A 17514-nucleotide genomic window follows, 5' to 3' on the forward strand; every position below is an offset into this window, starting at 1 on the left:
CAATTACTATTGCAGGAGCCTCTGAGCAAAATGAGCACAAGAATAGATCAGTGAACACAGCTGTTCACCCTCCCATGGCAATGGAAGAGGAACTTAATTCCTTCCTGGGAACTTTTCATCAGAAAACTGAGAATATTCTGTGGTGTCTCATTAATGGACCTGGACATCCAGAATGAACCTCCTTTTCTCATCTCTAAAATGGGGGCTTGTCTTAGGACTCATAGCTTTTGTTCATGCATAGACTTCTTTTCAACCTCTCTATTGAGGTGATCTGAGCATACTAGTATTCCTAAGTGTCCCTTGTGAAATGTAACTTTTAATATGAGGATTCCTTTTCTGCAAGAACCATCCTGTAAGCCCATTACCAAGAGCCTCTGTGGACCAATTGGACTGTGGGCTTTGCTTCATCCCCAAACCCTCCTGAGAAGCCACATGAAGGACACCAATTCCATATCCACCCACAGTCTCACCACATTCTCAGAAGTCAGGCAGCAGAGAGCCTGGCAGAGGTTTGTACAGGAACCGTGGTGCAGGCAGATTGGCCTCACAGCCTGAAGGAGCATATGGAGGTGGCCTTCTGGATAGATCCTCCAGATCTCTCCAGATCCCTGGACTCCTCCAAGGATCACATCTCTACCCCACAAGCACCAAGGCTGAGAAGGGGAGTTCTCACCTTAGCAGCCCAGTGGGACTTGGCCATCTTTGGATTCAGGTCCTGGCCTTATGTAAGAGCCTCAATCAACCCTAGTTTACAATGTTGAATGGGTGGGGTCTGAGTGGATTCAGACCTTAGGGTCATGAATGATGAAATGGGGGCTCCATGCCAAGTGTGACCTAGGCCCCATGAAGACCTACTGTGGAGGCTGTGATGATTCTGATGGATGATCTTCCATCTGATTCACTGACCAATACTTGGTGGTTGCAGTTCTGTTCATTGGAAAGGAGATTGGAGAGTAACTTTGTGGACTTCAGGGTTTGTTCAACACAGGAAATCTTAAGAACAGCAAATTTTCCATGGCTGTCGGATGTCATGGAAGAGCAGATAGATGTCATCAACCCACAAATGTACATGAAGACACACTGTGTGCAGACACTTTTCTGGGCATTGACCATGATCCTATAAGCAGAGCCAATGCAACCACTGTCCTTTTGAGTTTTGACATTCTTTGGAGGTCACAGAGTCACCCTTGGCAGCAGAACAGATATTGCTCACCTCAAGGCCATTGTTCTGGTCCCCAGGCTTCCCTAGATGTGGGGACAGACCATAAACAAGGAGGTATAGAGGCTAAGATAACTGGGCAATGCATCACTGCCTGAGCTAGAGACGGCAGTGACACAGGACAGACACTGATTGATGCTTCACTTCTCAGATATTTATGGAGAGGCAGCCCTGAGCACTTGAGTGCAAAGACAGGGAAGATTCCACTCTCTGTGTTCACCACACTGAATTGCACTGGGGATGTGCAGAGAGAAATTGTGTCACGATTCCCTGTACAAAGCAGAGGTATGATTCAATTGAGCCAGAACTCCCACCCACTGAGACTTCTGTCAGCCTCTAAGAGCTCCTTGGGCTGTAACTGCCCAATTATGGCTGGGTGAGGATGGGGATTAATGTTGTACTGGAAGGAGGCCCATACACCTCTCTGTACAAGTGAGCTGTGTGACATTGTGGCAGGAAAGGCCAGCCCTCTCACTCTGCTAGCTCCCTGTCTCCCCAGGTCTCCTGTGCTTGATGCCCCATTGAAAATGTATACCCATGCGGATCCCCAGGCTGAGCTTCTCCCGGAACATCTGGAGCCTCCTGAACCACCAGAAACTGAGCCCTAACATAAGTTGCCCTGGAGTGTGGGATGTGGGCTTTTGGGAGGTGATGGCCTAGGAACTCAACAAAGTGCCCATATGCTTGGTGACCCAGGAGCGTGACACACTCAGCAGTCAATGTATGAATACAGTCAGGGAGGCTTTTCTGGGGCTGTATTGGTTCACATGGCTGCCCCTGACAGGCAGTGGAACGTTTTGCTCAGGAATCCCATGGACAGTTGGCGATCTTTTCACTTCCTGCAACTACAGAGCCAGGTTAAGCCCATGCAGAAGTTGCACCTCCAGATCTTGTGCCAGCTCCACCTGCAACTCCCTCACCAGCTGTGATACCAGAGCAAGAGCCATCACCTGGATTCCTTTATCCAGCAGCTGGAGATCTAAGCTTCCTGGTGCCTCCACTCAGGAGTCATGTCTTGAGGTCTACCTGCGGGCAGCTATTGACCCACACCTTCCATTCCCCTCTTTTCCAAATTTACTTATTACTGTATTCACTGCTACACTTATTTACCAGAGATATGTTAGTGATAGAACAAACATGGATAAAATTTAAGATTTTAATGTTGTTTAAAATAATCAGCTTGCTGGCATTCAGGGCATTCTCAATTTGGAGCTAATTTCCCCAAGGTCCACTTCCAGAATATAATCTTCAAATGTTTACACAATGGTGTTTTCTATTCTTTCCCCTCTTGCACCATCCCAGCCACCTCAGATTGTATATTCTCATAATTACCCTATACTACATTTCCCACACCAGTGCCATAAAGTTCAATTTGGCCAGAGAATGCTGGTAATGACTTTCTAGGGTTAGAGTTAGGTTTAGGGTTTGGCTAGACTTTTAAGGTTAGGGTTGGGCTAAGCTCCCAAATATTGTATCATTACCCACTGTATTGGTCAGAAAGAAAGGACAATCAAGACAAAGCAGCACCTTGTGTTGCCAATGTCTTAGTCCTGAGATGTGTGTTCAATGCACAAACTTTGAGAACAGTCACTGGTTGTTGGGTTGTACCACTGTGCACAAGATGGGGCCTAATTTCCATTCTATGCATCACATTTGCAATGGACCTATCACCCATGTAATCAGCATACTCGGTATTTAGGTACTAATAAAATATACAATAATCTGTAAACAAAACACAAAGCAAGAAAATCTATTCAGACATGTGAGATAAAAAAGAGCAACTGATGAAATACCTCACACAGGAAGGGCACGATCTAACTGGCCAGCAGTGGGTCCTTCATGCGGATGCCAACCTGTAGAGCAAAGCATCAGCTGTCCTCAATCTACATCCTCACTAATGGAATTTCTGGGGATAATCTTCCTATCATAGGAATATGGACTTTTATACTTTTGTCTATGCACTACCTAACAGAGACACATAGATGACTAACTGCACTGAGTACCAGAGATCTACAAAAGCAGCTCAATCTTGGGGAGACAAGTGAACCCACACTGCCAACAGCTGGTCTTGACTGAGTCATGGAACAGAAAGTGAAAAGCAAACACAGGAAAGTCTTCTGTAGGAGCCCTCAGTCTGGCTCACAAGTCCTGCCTTTGTAACTCTGTTCAGACCCCTGACTTCTAGCAAAGTGGCCAAACTGCTATCTCCTTTCTAGCCTCAGGATACAGGCTGAAAAGTGGGTCTTAACAGTGACAGCTGGAGGTGACCCTTGCCCCTCTGTAACTGCTGTCTTCGAGGAGAAAGCCCCTTGTCTTCCTCCTCCTTCCTCCCCTGTCTCTCCCACTAAGTTTTGAAGGCTGAGCTGCTGCCCAGTGGTCTGGGAAGAGATGCTCAGCAGGGCCTTCAACACACTTTTATCAACATACTTTTGTATGTGACATACTGTGTCACATACAGACAGTTTTCCAGTAAATTATCATGACATGGAGAGATGTAGTAAAAAGTGACAGTTAATTGGAAGGAACCCTGCTTTATACACCAAGATACCCACATCAATGTGGTGGGGAAGGAAATGTTTGTGATTCTTGCCCCACTCCATGGCCACTCAAAACTCAGCTGCCCCATTACTGACCACACCCCACCACACGTGACTAAATTCTCATGTACACCAGGACTTGAACACTAGGTATTTCCCTCATGATCCAATGAGGAGGAAAGTGAGAACACAGCAGTGCCTTGCAACTAGCTGTCCAGACAAATAAAAGAGATGACAATGGCCATGACCACCTTACATGAGGGTCGGTCACTGAGAGGTACGTTATGCACATTTGAGCCTTGGGCCATCTCCTTTACAGGTGCTGTCCACTCCTGAGTGGCCCAGAGATATACCAATAACAGATGACAATTCCAGGCCTTATAACATGGTCATTTGGTCTTGGGACAGAACAGAGATGTACTGTAACATTTGGGAAGAATTTGTCCCCAGACACAGTTGGGCTTGGGCACCCTTATTTCCCTTCCTTCCAATGTGTGGTCCAGATCTCAGAGTCCTGCTTCAAGGACTGGTGCACACAGCTTTTGTTCCCTGGCCAGATCCAATACTGCTCATCCTACAGGAGCTATTTCAAAGTTACTGTTTCTACTTGGATTGTGCCAGACAGGAGCATCTGCATTTGTCTCCCCACATATCCAGATACACATGCATCACATGGCAACTCATAGTTTAGATCAGCTTCTTAGATGCTCCACAGATTGGAGTTTCCAGACTGACCTTGAGATGTCTATTCTAAGCACCATATTCTGAGAACTTCTAGTGCTGTGAGCCAACATTAAGGGCTTCTAGGAACTTCAATCCTAGGCCTTGGGCCAAGTGCAACACAGGTTGGATTAAGCTTGTTCTAGGTGATAATCAATAATTGTGGGAACAGGATTCTCTCTGGGACAAAAAAGGATGGAAGGGGCATACAGTAGCTCCTAGGCCAGCCAGGGCTAGCACAAGCCCAGCTGTGTTATCTTAGACAGAGAACAGAGTATAGAAGGAGGAGGGAGGGATGCCTGAGGAATGAGGGAATGGAAGAAGGAAGATTAGAAAAAGGCCCCAAATTACTCAGTGATGGACACCACTCAGTGATTTTGTTACCCACCATAACTTTTGGGTGACAGCAGACACCAGTGACACTGGATTTTGGGCAGCTACATGTGCATTGCCTCCTCTTGTGACTCCATTCAAAGGTCCAGTGAAAATTGGAATGGAAAAGGGGGGCCCTGGGTATACAAAATCTGGTAGGTAATGACAAAAGAATGACCTTGTGGGAGGATGTCCTTGGCATGGGGCAGTGGTACACACTCTTGCCCCATGTTGCCCCACGTGTTGCCCAACGTGGCTGCCAGACATAGCCAGTGTCTACTGCCACCTTGAATCATCACCCCCAGGCAGGGATATCCCTAGCTATTCAAGAGGGCCATCCCTATATCCTGACAGACCCTGGGGTCCACACATATCTGAGAAGGGCTGCCCAACTCTATGGGTTCCATAGCACCCGATCCTGCCCTTGCTTTGTGCTCTCCCTCAGAGCACTCAGCTACAATGTGGTGCCACATATTAAGAACAGATGGCTTGCAGAGTACATGGGGAGCTGCCTTCAGGAGGGTTTGTGCTGGACATGGGTTCTCCCTACCATGTGTTAATGCTGTGCCTGATTTCAGCACACTATGATACACAGGAAAAATGAGTCTCCATGTGTTCAGGGATCAAGGGAGGCTAAGATATGCTGGCAATTAGCTCTACCCATGTGAGAAAGGGGCCAATGGACCCTATTGTCCTGGCCTACAGCCTGGGACTGACTAACCTCAGACCATGATCTGACCAAGCTGCTCGAGAACTGCACATCTGCTGCTAGGGGAGCTGTGTTCCACTTCCAGGTCAGAATATTTGGGAATATTAATGCCCTTTGGGGTACAGAGGAGGGATGGAAGTGGGGCAAATGTCCATCACAGGGCTTAGAAAGTGATCACCAAGACACAAGCATAAAACTCGGTCTAAATTCTTAAGCTGTATCCCAACAGAAGTTTGGGCTTTTGGATGTGATGATTGTCTTGGAACAGGGCACAGGGAGTTTAGTTTTGTGGGGTATTAAAGTGCCCTGTGTCTGTGGTATGATATTTTCTCAGAGTTAGGGATGTGAGTGGGTCTTTTAGTGGGTAAGATCCCCAGGGAGAAGAAAACCAGTCAGAACCAACATTAGCAACAGTAGTAAGCAAGCATTTTTATTATCCAGCCTGTATATATCAGTCATTCTCAGTCATTATTTCTTGCATACTGTCACAAGCCTGAGCACATTCATGGCTGTATATGTTAACTCATGCTTATAGAACTGTGTCCATGGTGTGCACATGCCAGTCGGTTGGGTGAGGTCCATACAGGGCCTCATACCCTTTGATATTGAAACAATATGCAGTGGTTTTTCTCATTCCACCAACTCAAAAATCAGAGAAAATGTGCTTATTGTAAGTGACTCATAGGGTGGACTCACATATGCAAAGAACATGACAACAGTAAATGTACTGCATAATACCACTAATCCCACCGCAGTGCAGGTTAAGGCCATGCAAAGCTAGGTGGATCCCAAGGATTCCCATCACTGCATGAGCAGGTCCTGCTTCAGGGAATCAAACGCACAAAACTCCAGGCAGGCCCATTACTTTTTTTTTTCATTTTTTTATTTAAAGAAAGAAAACAAAATTAAAAGAAACAAAATACAAAAAAGCAAAAAGGTAAAGAATATATAATTCCAAAAAATTAACATCATAACATCACTAGTTGATACATTACTTATTGTTGTCTTAAAAATAGTTGTTAAAGTTACAAAAACAAAGCATAAAAAGTCGCTGAACACTGAAACATTGACAGTGCAAACCCTCCTGTTCAGTGATCTAACAGAAATTTAGTAATATGGTCATCTATCTTACATACTATACATACCATTATATCCTTTAGAGCACTTTTCTTCCCTTTCTTTTTTATAATATCTATTATACTTTTTTGGGAACCATTACTTTGTCAGTTTTTATTATTTTTTACACTAGAGAGACAATGTGACATTTTCTAATGTGAGTCTTATTTATTTTACTAATGAGAATATTCTTATTACCTTCATTTACCTATAAAGGCCCCAGGATCTTCCTTTTCTATAACTGAGTAGTATTCCATTGTGTAAAAATACAATTTTTTCATCCACTTGTGGTTGATGGGCAGTTTGGTTGTTTCCAAGATTTAACTATCACAACTGTGCTCCACATATGGGTGCACATATATCACTGTGACATGATATTTTCAATTTTTCCGGGAAAATACCCAGGAATGGAATAGCTGGATTAAATGAAACTTCCATCCTAGTTTTTTGAGGAATTTCCACACTGATTTTGATAGTGCTTTCACGAGTCTGCATTCCCACTAACAGTGGAAAAGTTCCTTTTTCCCTTCATGTTCATCAACATTTGTTTCAGTTTATTTTTGATGGCAGCCATTCTTCCCAGAGTAAGATGAAACCTCAGTGCTGTATTAATTTGCATTCATCAAATCACCAGTTATGGTGAACATTTCTTCATATATTTGTTTGCCATTTGTATATCTTCATCTTAGAACTGTGTGCTCATCTCTGATGTTCATTTTTGGAAAGGGTCTTTGATGTTTTTCAATTCTTTATATGTTCTGCATTTAAGTCCTGTGTCTTATATCCAGATGCTTTCTCAATATGATAGGGTTTTTTTTTTCTCCCTTGTCTGATTTCTTTTGAAGTATAAAAACTTTTAGTAATATGACATCTTAGTTGTTGATTCTTTGAAATATTTCCTATGCACTTTGTGTTTTATTCATGAATTCTCAGTCTACACCTATATCTCCAAGATTTCTACCTACCTTGTCCTCCAGTAGATTTTTGTTTCTTTTTAAATATTTAGATCCTTTATCCACTTGGACTTAAGTTTAGTGTATGGTGATAGTTATGGGTCTAGTTTCAGTCTTTGGCATGTAAACTCAATGTTTCCAACAGCATTTATATATGAGGCTAACTTTTTCCAGTGAACATGTTTAGCCCCTTTGACAAATGTAAGGTGGCTCTGTGTCTTTGTAGCAGTGTTCACATCTTCTAATCTGTTCCATTGATCCTCAGGTCTATTTCTTTGCCAATACCATGCTAATTTTATTACTGTGGCTTTGTAGTATAGTTTCAAGTCAGGAATTGAGATGCCTCCTGTCTTTCTTTTGTTGCTAAGAATTGTCTTTGTTATTCTAGTTTTCTTCTGTTATCAGATGAGTTTTAGAAATATTTTCTCTGGATCTGTAAATATATTAATGATGATTTGATTGGGATTGCATTGAATCTGTGTAAGAGTTTTGGAAGTATGTCCATTTTCTCAATGTTGGTTCTTCCTAACCAACAGGAAGAAATATCCTTTCATTTTCTAAAATTCTCTTGAATCTCCATTTTCAGAGTAGTATAATTTTCAGCATATAGTTCTTTCACATTCTTAGTTGATTCCTAAGTATTTCATTTTTTCAGATGCTACTATGAAACGCTATATTTCCATAACTTTTCTCTCATGGAGTTTTTTGTTTGTGTGTAGGAATGCTATTGATTTTTGAGTGTTGACTTTGTATCCAACTATGCTGCTGAATTTATTACCTCTAGTAGTCTTTCAATGGAGTTTTTGGTGTCTTCTATGTAGAGTATCATGTTGTCTTCAAATAATGATAACTTCCTCTTTTCCTACTTTTTACTCGTTTTATTTCTCACTCTTGTCTGATTGCTCTGGCTATTATTTCCAGAAGTATATTAAATAGGAGTGGTGATAGTGGACATCCTTGTCTTGTTCCTGATTTTAGTGTGAAGCCTTTCAGTTTTGTTCATTTAGTATAAAATTGGCTGTAGGTTTGTCATAAATTGTCTTTATGAAATTGAGGTACATAATGTCTATTCTGAATTACTGTAGGGCATTATCATGAACAGGTGTTTATTTATTTATTTTATGTATTTATTTTCCATTTTTATATCTTCATCTGAGAACTAGTGCTCACCTCTGATGCCCACTTTTGGAAAGGGTCTTTGAATTTGGGGGCTTGAAATTTTTCAATTCTTTATATGTTCTGCATAGAAGTCCTTTGTCTTATATCCAGATTCTTTCTGACTCTGTGGGGTTTTTTTTTTCACTTTGTTTGATATATGTTTAAGTACAAAAACTTTTTAGTAATATGAGATCCTAGTTGTTGATTCTTTGAAGTATTTCTTGTGTAGTTGTGTTTTATTCATGAATTCTCTGCCTACTCCTATGACTTCAAGATTTCTACCTACCATGTCATCCAGTAAAATTTTGTTTCTTTTTTAGTATCAAGATCCTTGATCCATTTTGACTTTAGTTTAGTATATGGTGATAAATATGGGTCTAGTTTCAGTCTTTGGCATGTAAACTTAAATTGAGTTTCCAACAGCATTTATATATGTGGCTATCTTTTTCCAGTGAACATGTTTAGCCCCTTTGACAAATGTAAGGTGGCTCTGTGTCTTTGTAGTAGTGTTTGCATCTTCTAATCTGTTCCTTTGATCCTCATGTCTATTTCCTTGACAATACCATGCTGATTTTATTACTGTGGCTTTGTAGTATAGTTTCAAGTCAGGAATTGAGATGCCTCCTGTTTTTCCATTGTTGCCCAGAAATGCTTTTGTTATTCTAGGTTTCTTCCATTACCAGATGAATTTCAGAAATAATTTCTCTAGATCTGAAAGTAATGATATTTTGATTGGGATTGCATTGAATATGTATAACAGTTTTGGAAGTATGGCCATTTTCACAAAATTGACTCTTCCTAACCAAGAGCAAGAAATATCCTTCCATTTTCCAATATCCTCTTGAATCTCCATTATCCGAGTAGTATAATTTTCAGCATACAGGACTTTTACATTCTTAGTTAGGTTGATTTCTAAGTATTTCATTTTTTTAGATGCTGTTGTGAAAGGCTACATTTCCGTAATTTCTCTCTCATGGAGTTTTTTGTGTACAGGGATGTTATTGTTTTGTGAATGTTGACTTTGTATCCAGCTATTCTGCTTAATTTGTTTAAATTGTTTGTTACCCCTGTAGTCTTTCAATTGAGATTTTGGGGTCTTCTATGTAGAGTATCATGTCATCTGCAAATAATGATAATTTAACTTCTTCTTTCCCTATTTTTATTCCTTTTATTTCTCCCTCTTGTCTGATTGCTCTGGCTCATATTTCCAGAACTATATTGACTAGGAGTGGTGGTAATGGACATCATTGTCTTGTTCCTGATTTTAGTGTGAAGCCTTTCAGTTTTTGTCCATTTAGTATAACATTGGATGTAGGTTTGTAATAAATGGTGTTTATGACATTGAGGAATATAGCATCTATTCTGAGTTACTGTAGTTTTTTTTTATCATGAACAGGTGTTGTATGTTATCAGAAGCCTTTTCTGCATGCATTGCGATGATTACATGATTTTTATTTTTGGCTCTGTTGATGTGATGTATTACATTCACTGATTTGTGTATGTGGAATAAATCCCTGCATTCCTGGAATAAATCCTACTTGGTTATGTTGTATAATCTTCTTGATGATTTGCTTTATTATATTTGGCTATATTTTATTGAGAATCTTTGCATCAATGTTTATTAGTGAGATAAGTCTATATTTTGCTATTTGGTTGGATCTCTCTCTGGTTTTGATATCAGAGTGAAACTTGCTTCCAAGAATGAGTTAGGGAGAACTGCTTCTCTTTCAATTTCATCTAAGAGTTGAAGGAGTATTGGAGTCAGATCTTCTCTGAATTTCTTATGGAATTGAGCCCTGAATCCAGCAGGATCTGGGCTTTTCTTTGTTGGTAAGTTTTTAATCATCGTTTTGATTAAAGAAGCTGATATTGGGTTATTCAAAATTGGTATATATTCTTGATTGAGCATTGATATGTCACTTGTTTCTAGAAATCTATTTCTTCTGTTTTCCACCCTATGTGAGTAGAGATGCTCAAAGTAGGTGTTCATGATGTTTTCAATTTCCATGGGATGTATAGTGATTTCTCTTTTCAGTCTTTATTGTGTGTGTTTTTGCTTGATAAGCTTGGCTAGATTTTTATCAATTTTATTCTCTCAAAAAACCAATTCATTGATTCATTTATTCTTTATACTGTTTTTTGTTTCAATTTCATTAATTTCTTCTCTAATTTTTAAAATTTCCACTCTTCTATGAAAGTTGGGTTTGATTTGCTGTTCCTTTTCTAGAAGCTTGAGATGTAGCATTAGGTTATTTATTTGTGTTCATTCCATTTTCTTGATGTGACTACTTATTACTATGCATTTCCCACTTAGGACTGCTTTGTGTACCATAGGTTGTGGTATGTCATTCTGCATTTTTATTGTATTATAAGTATGGTTTTATTTCTTCTTTAATTTCATCTGTAACCCATTGGTTGTTCAGAAGTTTGTTATTTAGTATCCATGTATTTATGCATGTTTTCCAGACTTTTTGCCACTGATTTCCAATTTTAGTGCACTATGGTCCCATAATGCTCATGGGATAATTTCTCTCCATTTGCATTCACTTAAAAGTATTTTATGGGATAATATATGGTCTATTTTGGAGAACATCCCATGTAGAGCTGAGAAGAATGTATGTTGTGATGTGGTTGAGTGCAATACTATGTAAACATCCACTAAGCCCATTCACTCACAGTATGATTTAGTTCTGTTATTTCTTTGCTGACTTTTTGTCTAGTTGATCTATCTCTTTGTGACAGTGGAGTGTTAAGGTTTACTATTGCAATTGTGTTCTTGTTTGTTTAGTTCTTCTTGTCCATTAGGATTTATCTTACATAGTTGCGTGCTTCTATATTTGGTGCATATATACTTACAGTTGTTAGTACTTCCTGTTGTACTTTTCAATATACAAGTATGTAGTGGCCTTTGTTAACTCTTTTAATCATTTTAGGTTTGAAATTCATTTGTCTGCAAACAGAATATCTACCCGAGCTCTTTTCTGGTTTTCTGTTGCATGGAAACTTTTTCCATTCTTTGATTTTTAATCTGAGTTTCTTTTTGAGTCAGATGTGTTTCTTTTATGCAGCGTATTGTGGGATTCTATTTCTTGATCCATTCTGTAAACTTGTTTCTTTTGATGGGTGAGTTGAGCCCATTTACATTTATGGATATCACTGATATGTGCTGGCTTGAATTTGCCATATTGTGTTCCTGTTTTTGGCTTCCTGCTTTCCTCCATTGTTTAGTTTTCTGTTCAGCCTGGTGGTTTCTTTCTGTTGTTCTGGAGATTGTGGTCATTTTTATCTCTATCTAACATGTCTTTCAGTATTCTTTCTAGGGTTGGTTTGGTGGAACTGAATTTCTTCAGTTGTTCTTTATCATGGAACTATTTGTTTCTCCATTAAATTTGAATGAAAGTTTTGCTGGATACGTCATTCTGGGCTGAAAGTTGTTTTCTTGTAGGGCATGAAATACTTCACACCAAGTTGATCCTTAACCTGAAGACTTGTGCTGAAAATTCTACTGTGATTCTAAGAAGCTTTCCTCGATAGATGAGTTGTGTCTTTTTTTCTAACAGTTTTCAGTATTTTGTTTCTATGCTGTGTGTCTCAATCTTAATTATTATATATCTGGGTGTAGATTTATGTTGGTTGTGACTGTTTGACAGTCTGTATGCATCACTTTTTTGTATATCAGACTTTTACAACCTTTGGGAAATGTACTAGTATTATTTCTCTGAATAGTTTAGTTACGTCATTAGTATCAACTCCTGTACCTTCACTGATGTCTATTACTGTTATGTTTCTCTTCACATCATCTTGAAGCTACTGAATTGTTATTTCATGTTGCTCTGTTGTTTTTAGAAGTTCTACCCTATCATGATCACTATGTATGACACTGTCCTCAAGCTATCTTCAGATTCTTATAAATAGCTTTACCAGCTTTCAATAGTTTTTTGTCTTGGATATCTCTTTGCACTTGTTTCATGGATTCTGCTTATTTTCTACATTATTCATTCAAAGTTTCAATCAACTTCCCATGCTCTTGTCTTTTTTAAAATCTATTTCTTCTCTAGCTATGTTGTGCAACTAGTTTAATAAGGTTAGTATTTCTGTCTTTACATTGGATATTCTTTCTAATTTGATTTCCACTATAGCCTCATGGATTTCTCTCTTTACTTCAGTTGCTATCTTTCCAGAGATTTCTGGTATATGACTTTTAAGATCCTCTATTTCAGTTTTACCTGTACTTGCCCCTGATTGACTAGATGTTTGAGATAGCATTTTGCCAATTCACCCTGTCATTCACATCCTTTGGGTACATATTTGGTCTTTCAATCCCAACACAGTGTGGATTTTAGAGTCCTATTGTGTGGTTGATGTTTGTGTAATTGCTGGGTACCAAAATGAAGAGGAGAGCCCATCACCTGAATTCCTCCTGCCAGGCCTGTTTTGTGAGTCCTTTATTCTTCCTGGAATAACTAGCCTAAATGAATAGATCTAGGCAAACTTTTAGTTCTTGCTATTGCTATGTCTTTAGGTTGTTGCAGGTCACCAGATCTCCCTGTCTATAGTGTTTGTGTCAGCTGAGGCCCTATTGTGTCACTGGGTGTTTTATAAGCTCTTTTAATTTTCTCCAAGTGAGGTGAGGTCTTATTGGTACACTCCTCAACTTGTCTGCTGTTCTCTGTGTGGAGTGTTACTCACTCTCTTGCCAGGTTTGCAGAGGGCTTGTATTTGGGGGGAGCTTCATTTCTGTTCCTATTTACCTACTGCAGACCTTTATTTTAGGGGCACACTCACCACACTAACTGGAGCCTGCTGACAGCTTCTGTTTGTGTGAAGGGTTCCTGTGTCTCTCATTGAGCCAGCATGGTAATCCACTGTAGTCCAAGGTTTTAGGAGAAAGGGTCAGAGCCTAAGGTCAACTGTAATACTAAGTCCAGGAAGTGGGGGAGTTTCTGACTGTGTGGGCCTGAGTGGCAGTCCAGTGTGTCCTTGGTTGTGAGGTTGTGGGGCAGACCCATGGTGGCAGTCCGGGAGTCTCAGGTGAACATCCATTTATTGTAAGGCCTCTTGTTCTTGTCTCTGTTGGTCAGAGGTATAAATGCCATATTCTACATGAAAGACACTGCAAGTAACTTGTTGGGCTATGGTTCCCAAATCAAGGCTCATGTGGTTTTGCAAAACCAACTTTCACATTTGAGAAGTTTCATCCATGAGCAACACCAGGCCTAGCAAGTAAAGTTAATGGCATGGGCCCTGCATTAACATGGGTTTAGGTCCATGATTTTTGTCCTTGGTAGCAACACAGCCACCAGAGAAAACCACCAGGCCATCTGTACAATATGGTGGCACCTATAGAACAGTTTCACAATATTGCAGTGTGTCCATAATAATGGGTTTGATGGTGTCGTGGATATATGGGAATACCCAGGTGGTATCCTGGTCAGTGTAGGAATAGTTATTGTCAGCCCTAGCTGACACAGACTTAAGAGTCTTCCACAGTAAGCCAATCAGTGGGCACCACCCTGATGAGCTTGTTGCCACCCCAAATGTCTGTATCATTTTTCAGTGATACACAGTTACACAGGTGAAGATATATCCACACCACAATGGGGTGCTGCAATGCTGCATTTACCTATAGAATAAAAGTGGAGCTGCATCCAGTTATGCTCCTTAGTTCCCTGTTATCCATCCCCAGACACTGTACATAACAGACGCAAGGCCCTGTGGTGTGGTCATGCTCCCCATATCAGCACGTTGCTGGTCTGGCATCTATGATCGCAGGCTGCTGCTGTCAACAAGTTTATCAAATTCTGCTTATCTGCTCACAGGTTGTCCTTTTCACATTCTGTAGAACTTGTCACATAGAGGCAGTGCTGGCTAGAATCAATTTGGCACATCTGCTGTGGGCTCAACTTTGTGTTATCAGCCCCATTTTCCCATAGCTATAACACCCATGTTGGGACAGTTTCACTCACATTGTAATTCAAGTGTTTCACTAGCTCCCATATTCCAGGGCTATACCGATTGTATAGGTATATCATGGGTAGAGAGGAGTAGTCCCTCAAGTCCATCTCCTTGGTCTAGGGGCTCCTCCACCTCAACCTTCTGTCAAATAGCAGGTGTGAGGTAACTCACAGAGACTGTCCTGGTCATGGGGCCTTAACCTCAGAAGGAGGCGGAGCTCGCTGGTTCATGCAGTGTGATTTCAGCAGGAGCCTGCAGTGATTCGAGGGCTTCTGTGGGATCCACATGTCTATCACTTCTGAAGGCCTTCAACATGCTCTTGGGAGTCGTATGGACCCTTCCCAGTCTGTACATGTCTCTTAACATTATCAGTAATCAGGTAAGTGAATATTCATCTCACAAGGAAAAACCTTGTTCATGTATTGAAGAGCACTAATAGCCGACTTTTGTTTTAGTTCAAAGTATACTGGTATTGGTGAGGAAGGAGACTCCTTTTGCATTGCTAGTGGTATATTCACTTCAGAAATCATTTTGGTAGTTAATGTAACAGTAGCACATCTGACTACCTTAACTTTCTGTGCATCCATTCCTATGTCATGAAGAGAATTTCACAAGATATTCACATCAGCTTTGTTTTTATAACTGAAAACTACAATGTGAATATCCAATAACATCTAAATGAATAAAGAAACTACAGCAAGCTATGAATTGAAATTCTAATAAAAAATATAAAAACACTGAACAGTAACCTCAGAATGATTGATTGGTGAAAGAAGGCAGAGAGGACAAATTTTGTCCAGTCATTACATACATTTGCAAAATATTAAAGGATACAAGGCAGGTCAGTCTGTGCCTATCTGATACATGATATAATACTCTGTTCTAATAAGAGTTGCTGTGGATCAGGAATCCCGGATGATTTTCTGAGGCTGCTACCATAGTAGTTTATTGCACAGAGCTACATACTCAGTGAACATGCCACTCAGGCAGAATTTGCTCTCAGCCTTTATCCTTTGTCTACAGGAAGGACTCACGACAAAAGCCTAATGTCTTATCTGTCTGGTTTCCCTTTTCTCACTCAACGTTCATCAGCCTCTCCTCAGGGAAGCTGCAGAGATAGTAGTGACTTCTTTGGAGCCAGAGATCCAGAGAGGAACAAAACAAAACAAAACAAAACAAAACAAAAAAAACACCATACTGGGGAGAACAAAGGAAAAGATCAGGAGATTGGTCACAGTTATTTTGTGTGAACCTAAGTAGTACCATCATATAAACTCTGCCATATTCAGTTATTTAAGAGTGAGTCAGGAGCTGGGGAGAGAGCTCATGATACAATACTTGCTTACCATGCATGAGGCCCTGGGCTCAATTTCAGCACTGCTAATGCAAAATTAAATAATAATAATAATAACAATATGACACAAAGTTAGGACCATAGGGCTGGGGATTTAGCTCAGTGGCATAAGCACCTGCCTGGCAAGCAGGCAGTTGTGAGTTTGATCCCCGGGATCGATATAAAGGAAAAAGACAAAAAAAAAAGTTAGGACCATAATATAGGGAAGAGGCTACTCAGGATATCACAAGATGAACTTTCAGCTACTGAGTAGGAGCACAGGTCATAGGCCTGGTGGCTCACACAGGTGTGAATATAGGAGCTATGGACTTAGATATGGGGATGTAGCTCCATGCATAGTGCTTGCTCAGCCTGTATGAAGTCCTGATTTGAGTCCACAGCACCAATACATAGAAGAAATTGAGATGCCTAGGGAAAATATGGATGGCCCACATGCTCCACAAAGAAATCATGCAGGAAAATAGGGAAAATATGAATCAATGCATTTTCACACCCTCATGAAGCCACGAGGGAAACGTCCAGGAGACGAGTCTCATTTCTATGACCACACAGCAAGAGCCAGCATTGTGTGCACTGTGTTCCACCTCCATCCTACCCTTTACTGGATTTCACTTCTAATTCTGTGCTCTATGTATATGTGACACCAGCCCACAGATTTTACAAATGTTATCTCACATCACTGATGATGTTCCCAGGTGGCAGATGCCAGGATGACCTTCATAAAGTACACTAACACATTGGAAGCTCCTGGGAGGCATGGTGTCTTGTCAAGGTTGACATAAGAAACCAGAAAAACAAGTTTTATCCAAACCCCTGACATTTGCATCAGAGCTGAGACCCTGCCCGCACTGCTGGTTTTCTTAGCCATGGGAATATTTGCATCCTGCCAAGGATCCATCACTTCGATGATGAAGTTGTTGTTTATTGTGAAGGACAATGGAGAGTTATTCTGTGGGATTCCCTATTATCCAGAGCAGGAATTTCTGTGAGATATCATGGTCCACACAGAAATCATGCAGGAAGGTGGTGGATGCATTTTTATTATCAATTTACTAGGCTCTGATAGATGTAATGACCAAATTAAATATAAACACTGTTGTCTTGTGCTTTAATGTTGTACAGGCCACAGTCACCCTGGAGAGAACACCATGTAATACCCACATTACTGTGAATGTGCCTAACATCCTGGCCTCTGTACATCTGAACACATAAAAGTTAGTTCGTCTAAGGCACACAGAATGAAGTGATGCATCATTACATAAACTGAAGGTGGAGGAAAGGCAGGCAGAACCCATACTCTCTGTCCACTCACTTTGCAGATATTTATAGTACAGCACCCCTGTAGAGTGACCATGAGTAGAGTAACACTGCAGACACCACTCTTGCTCAGAAACAACAGGCCCCAAGGGTTAGAAAGGGAG

The sequence above is a fragment of the Cavia porcellus genome, unplaced genomic scaffold, assembly GCF_034190915.1.
Source record: "Cavia porcellus strain 051 isolate PalLab524CR breed Dunkin Hartley unplaced genomic scaffold, mCavPor4.1 scaffold_301, whole genome shotgun sequence".
NCBI lineage: Eukaryota > Metazoa > Chordata > Mammalia > Rodentia > Caviidae > Cavia > Cavia porcellus.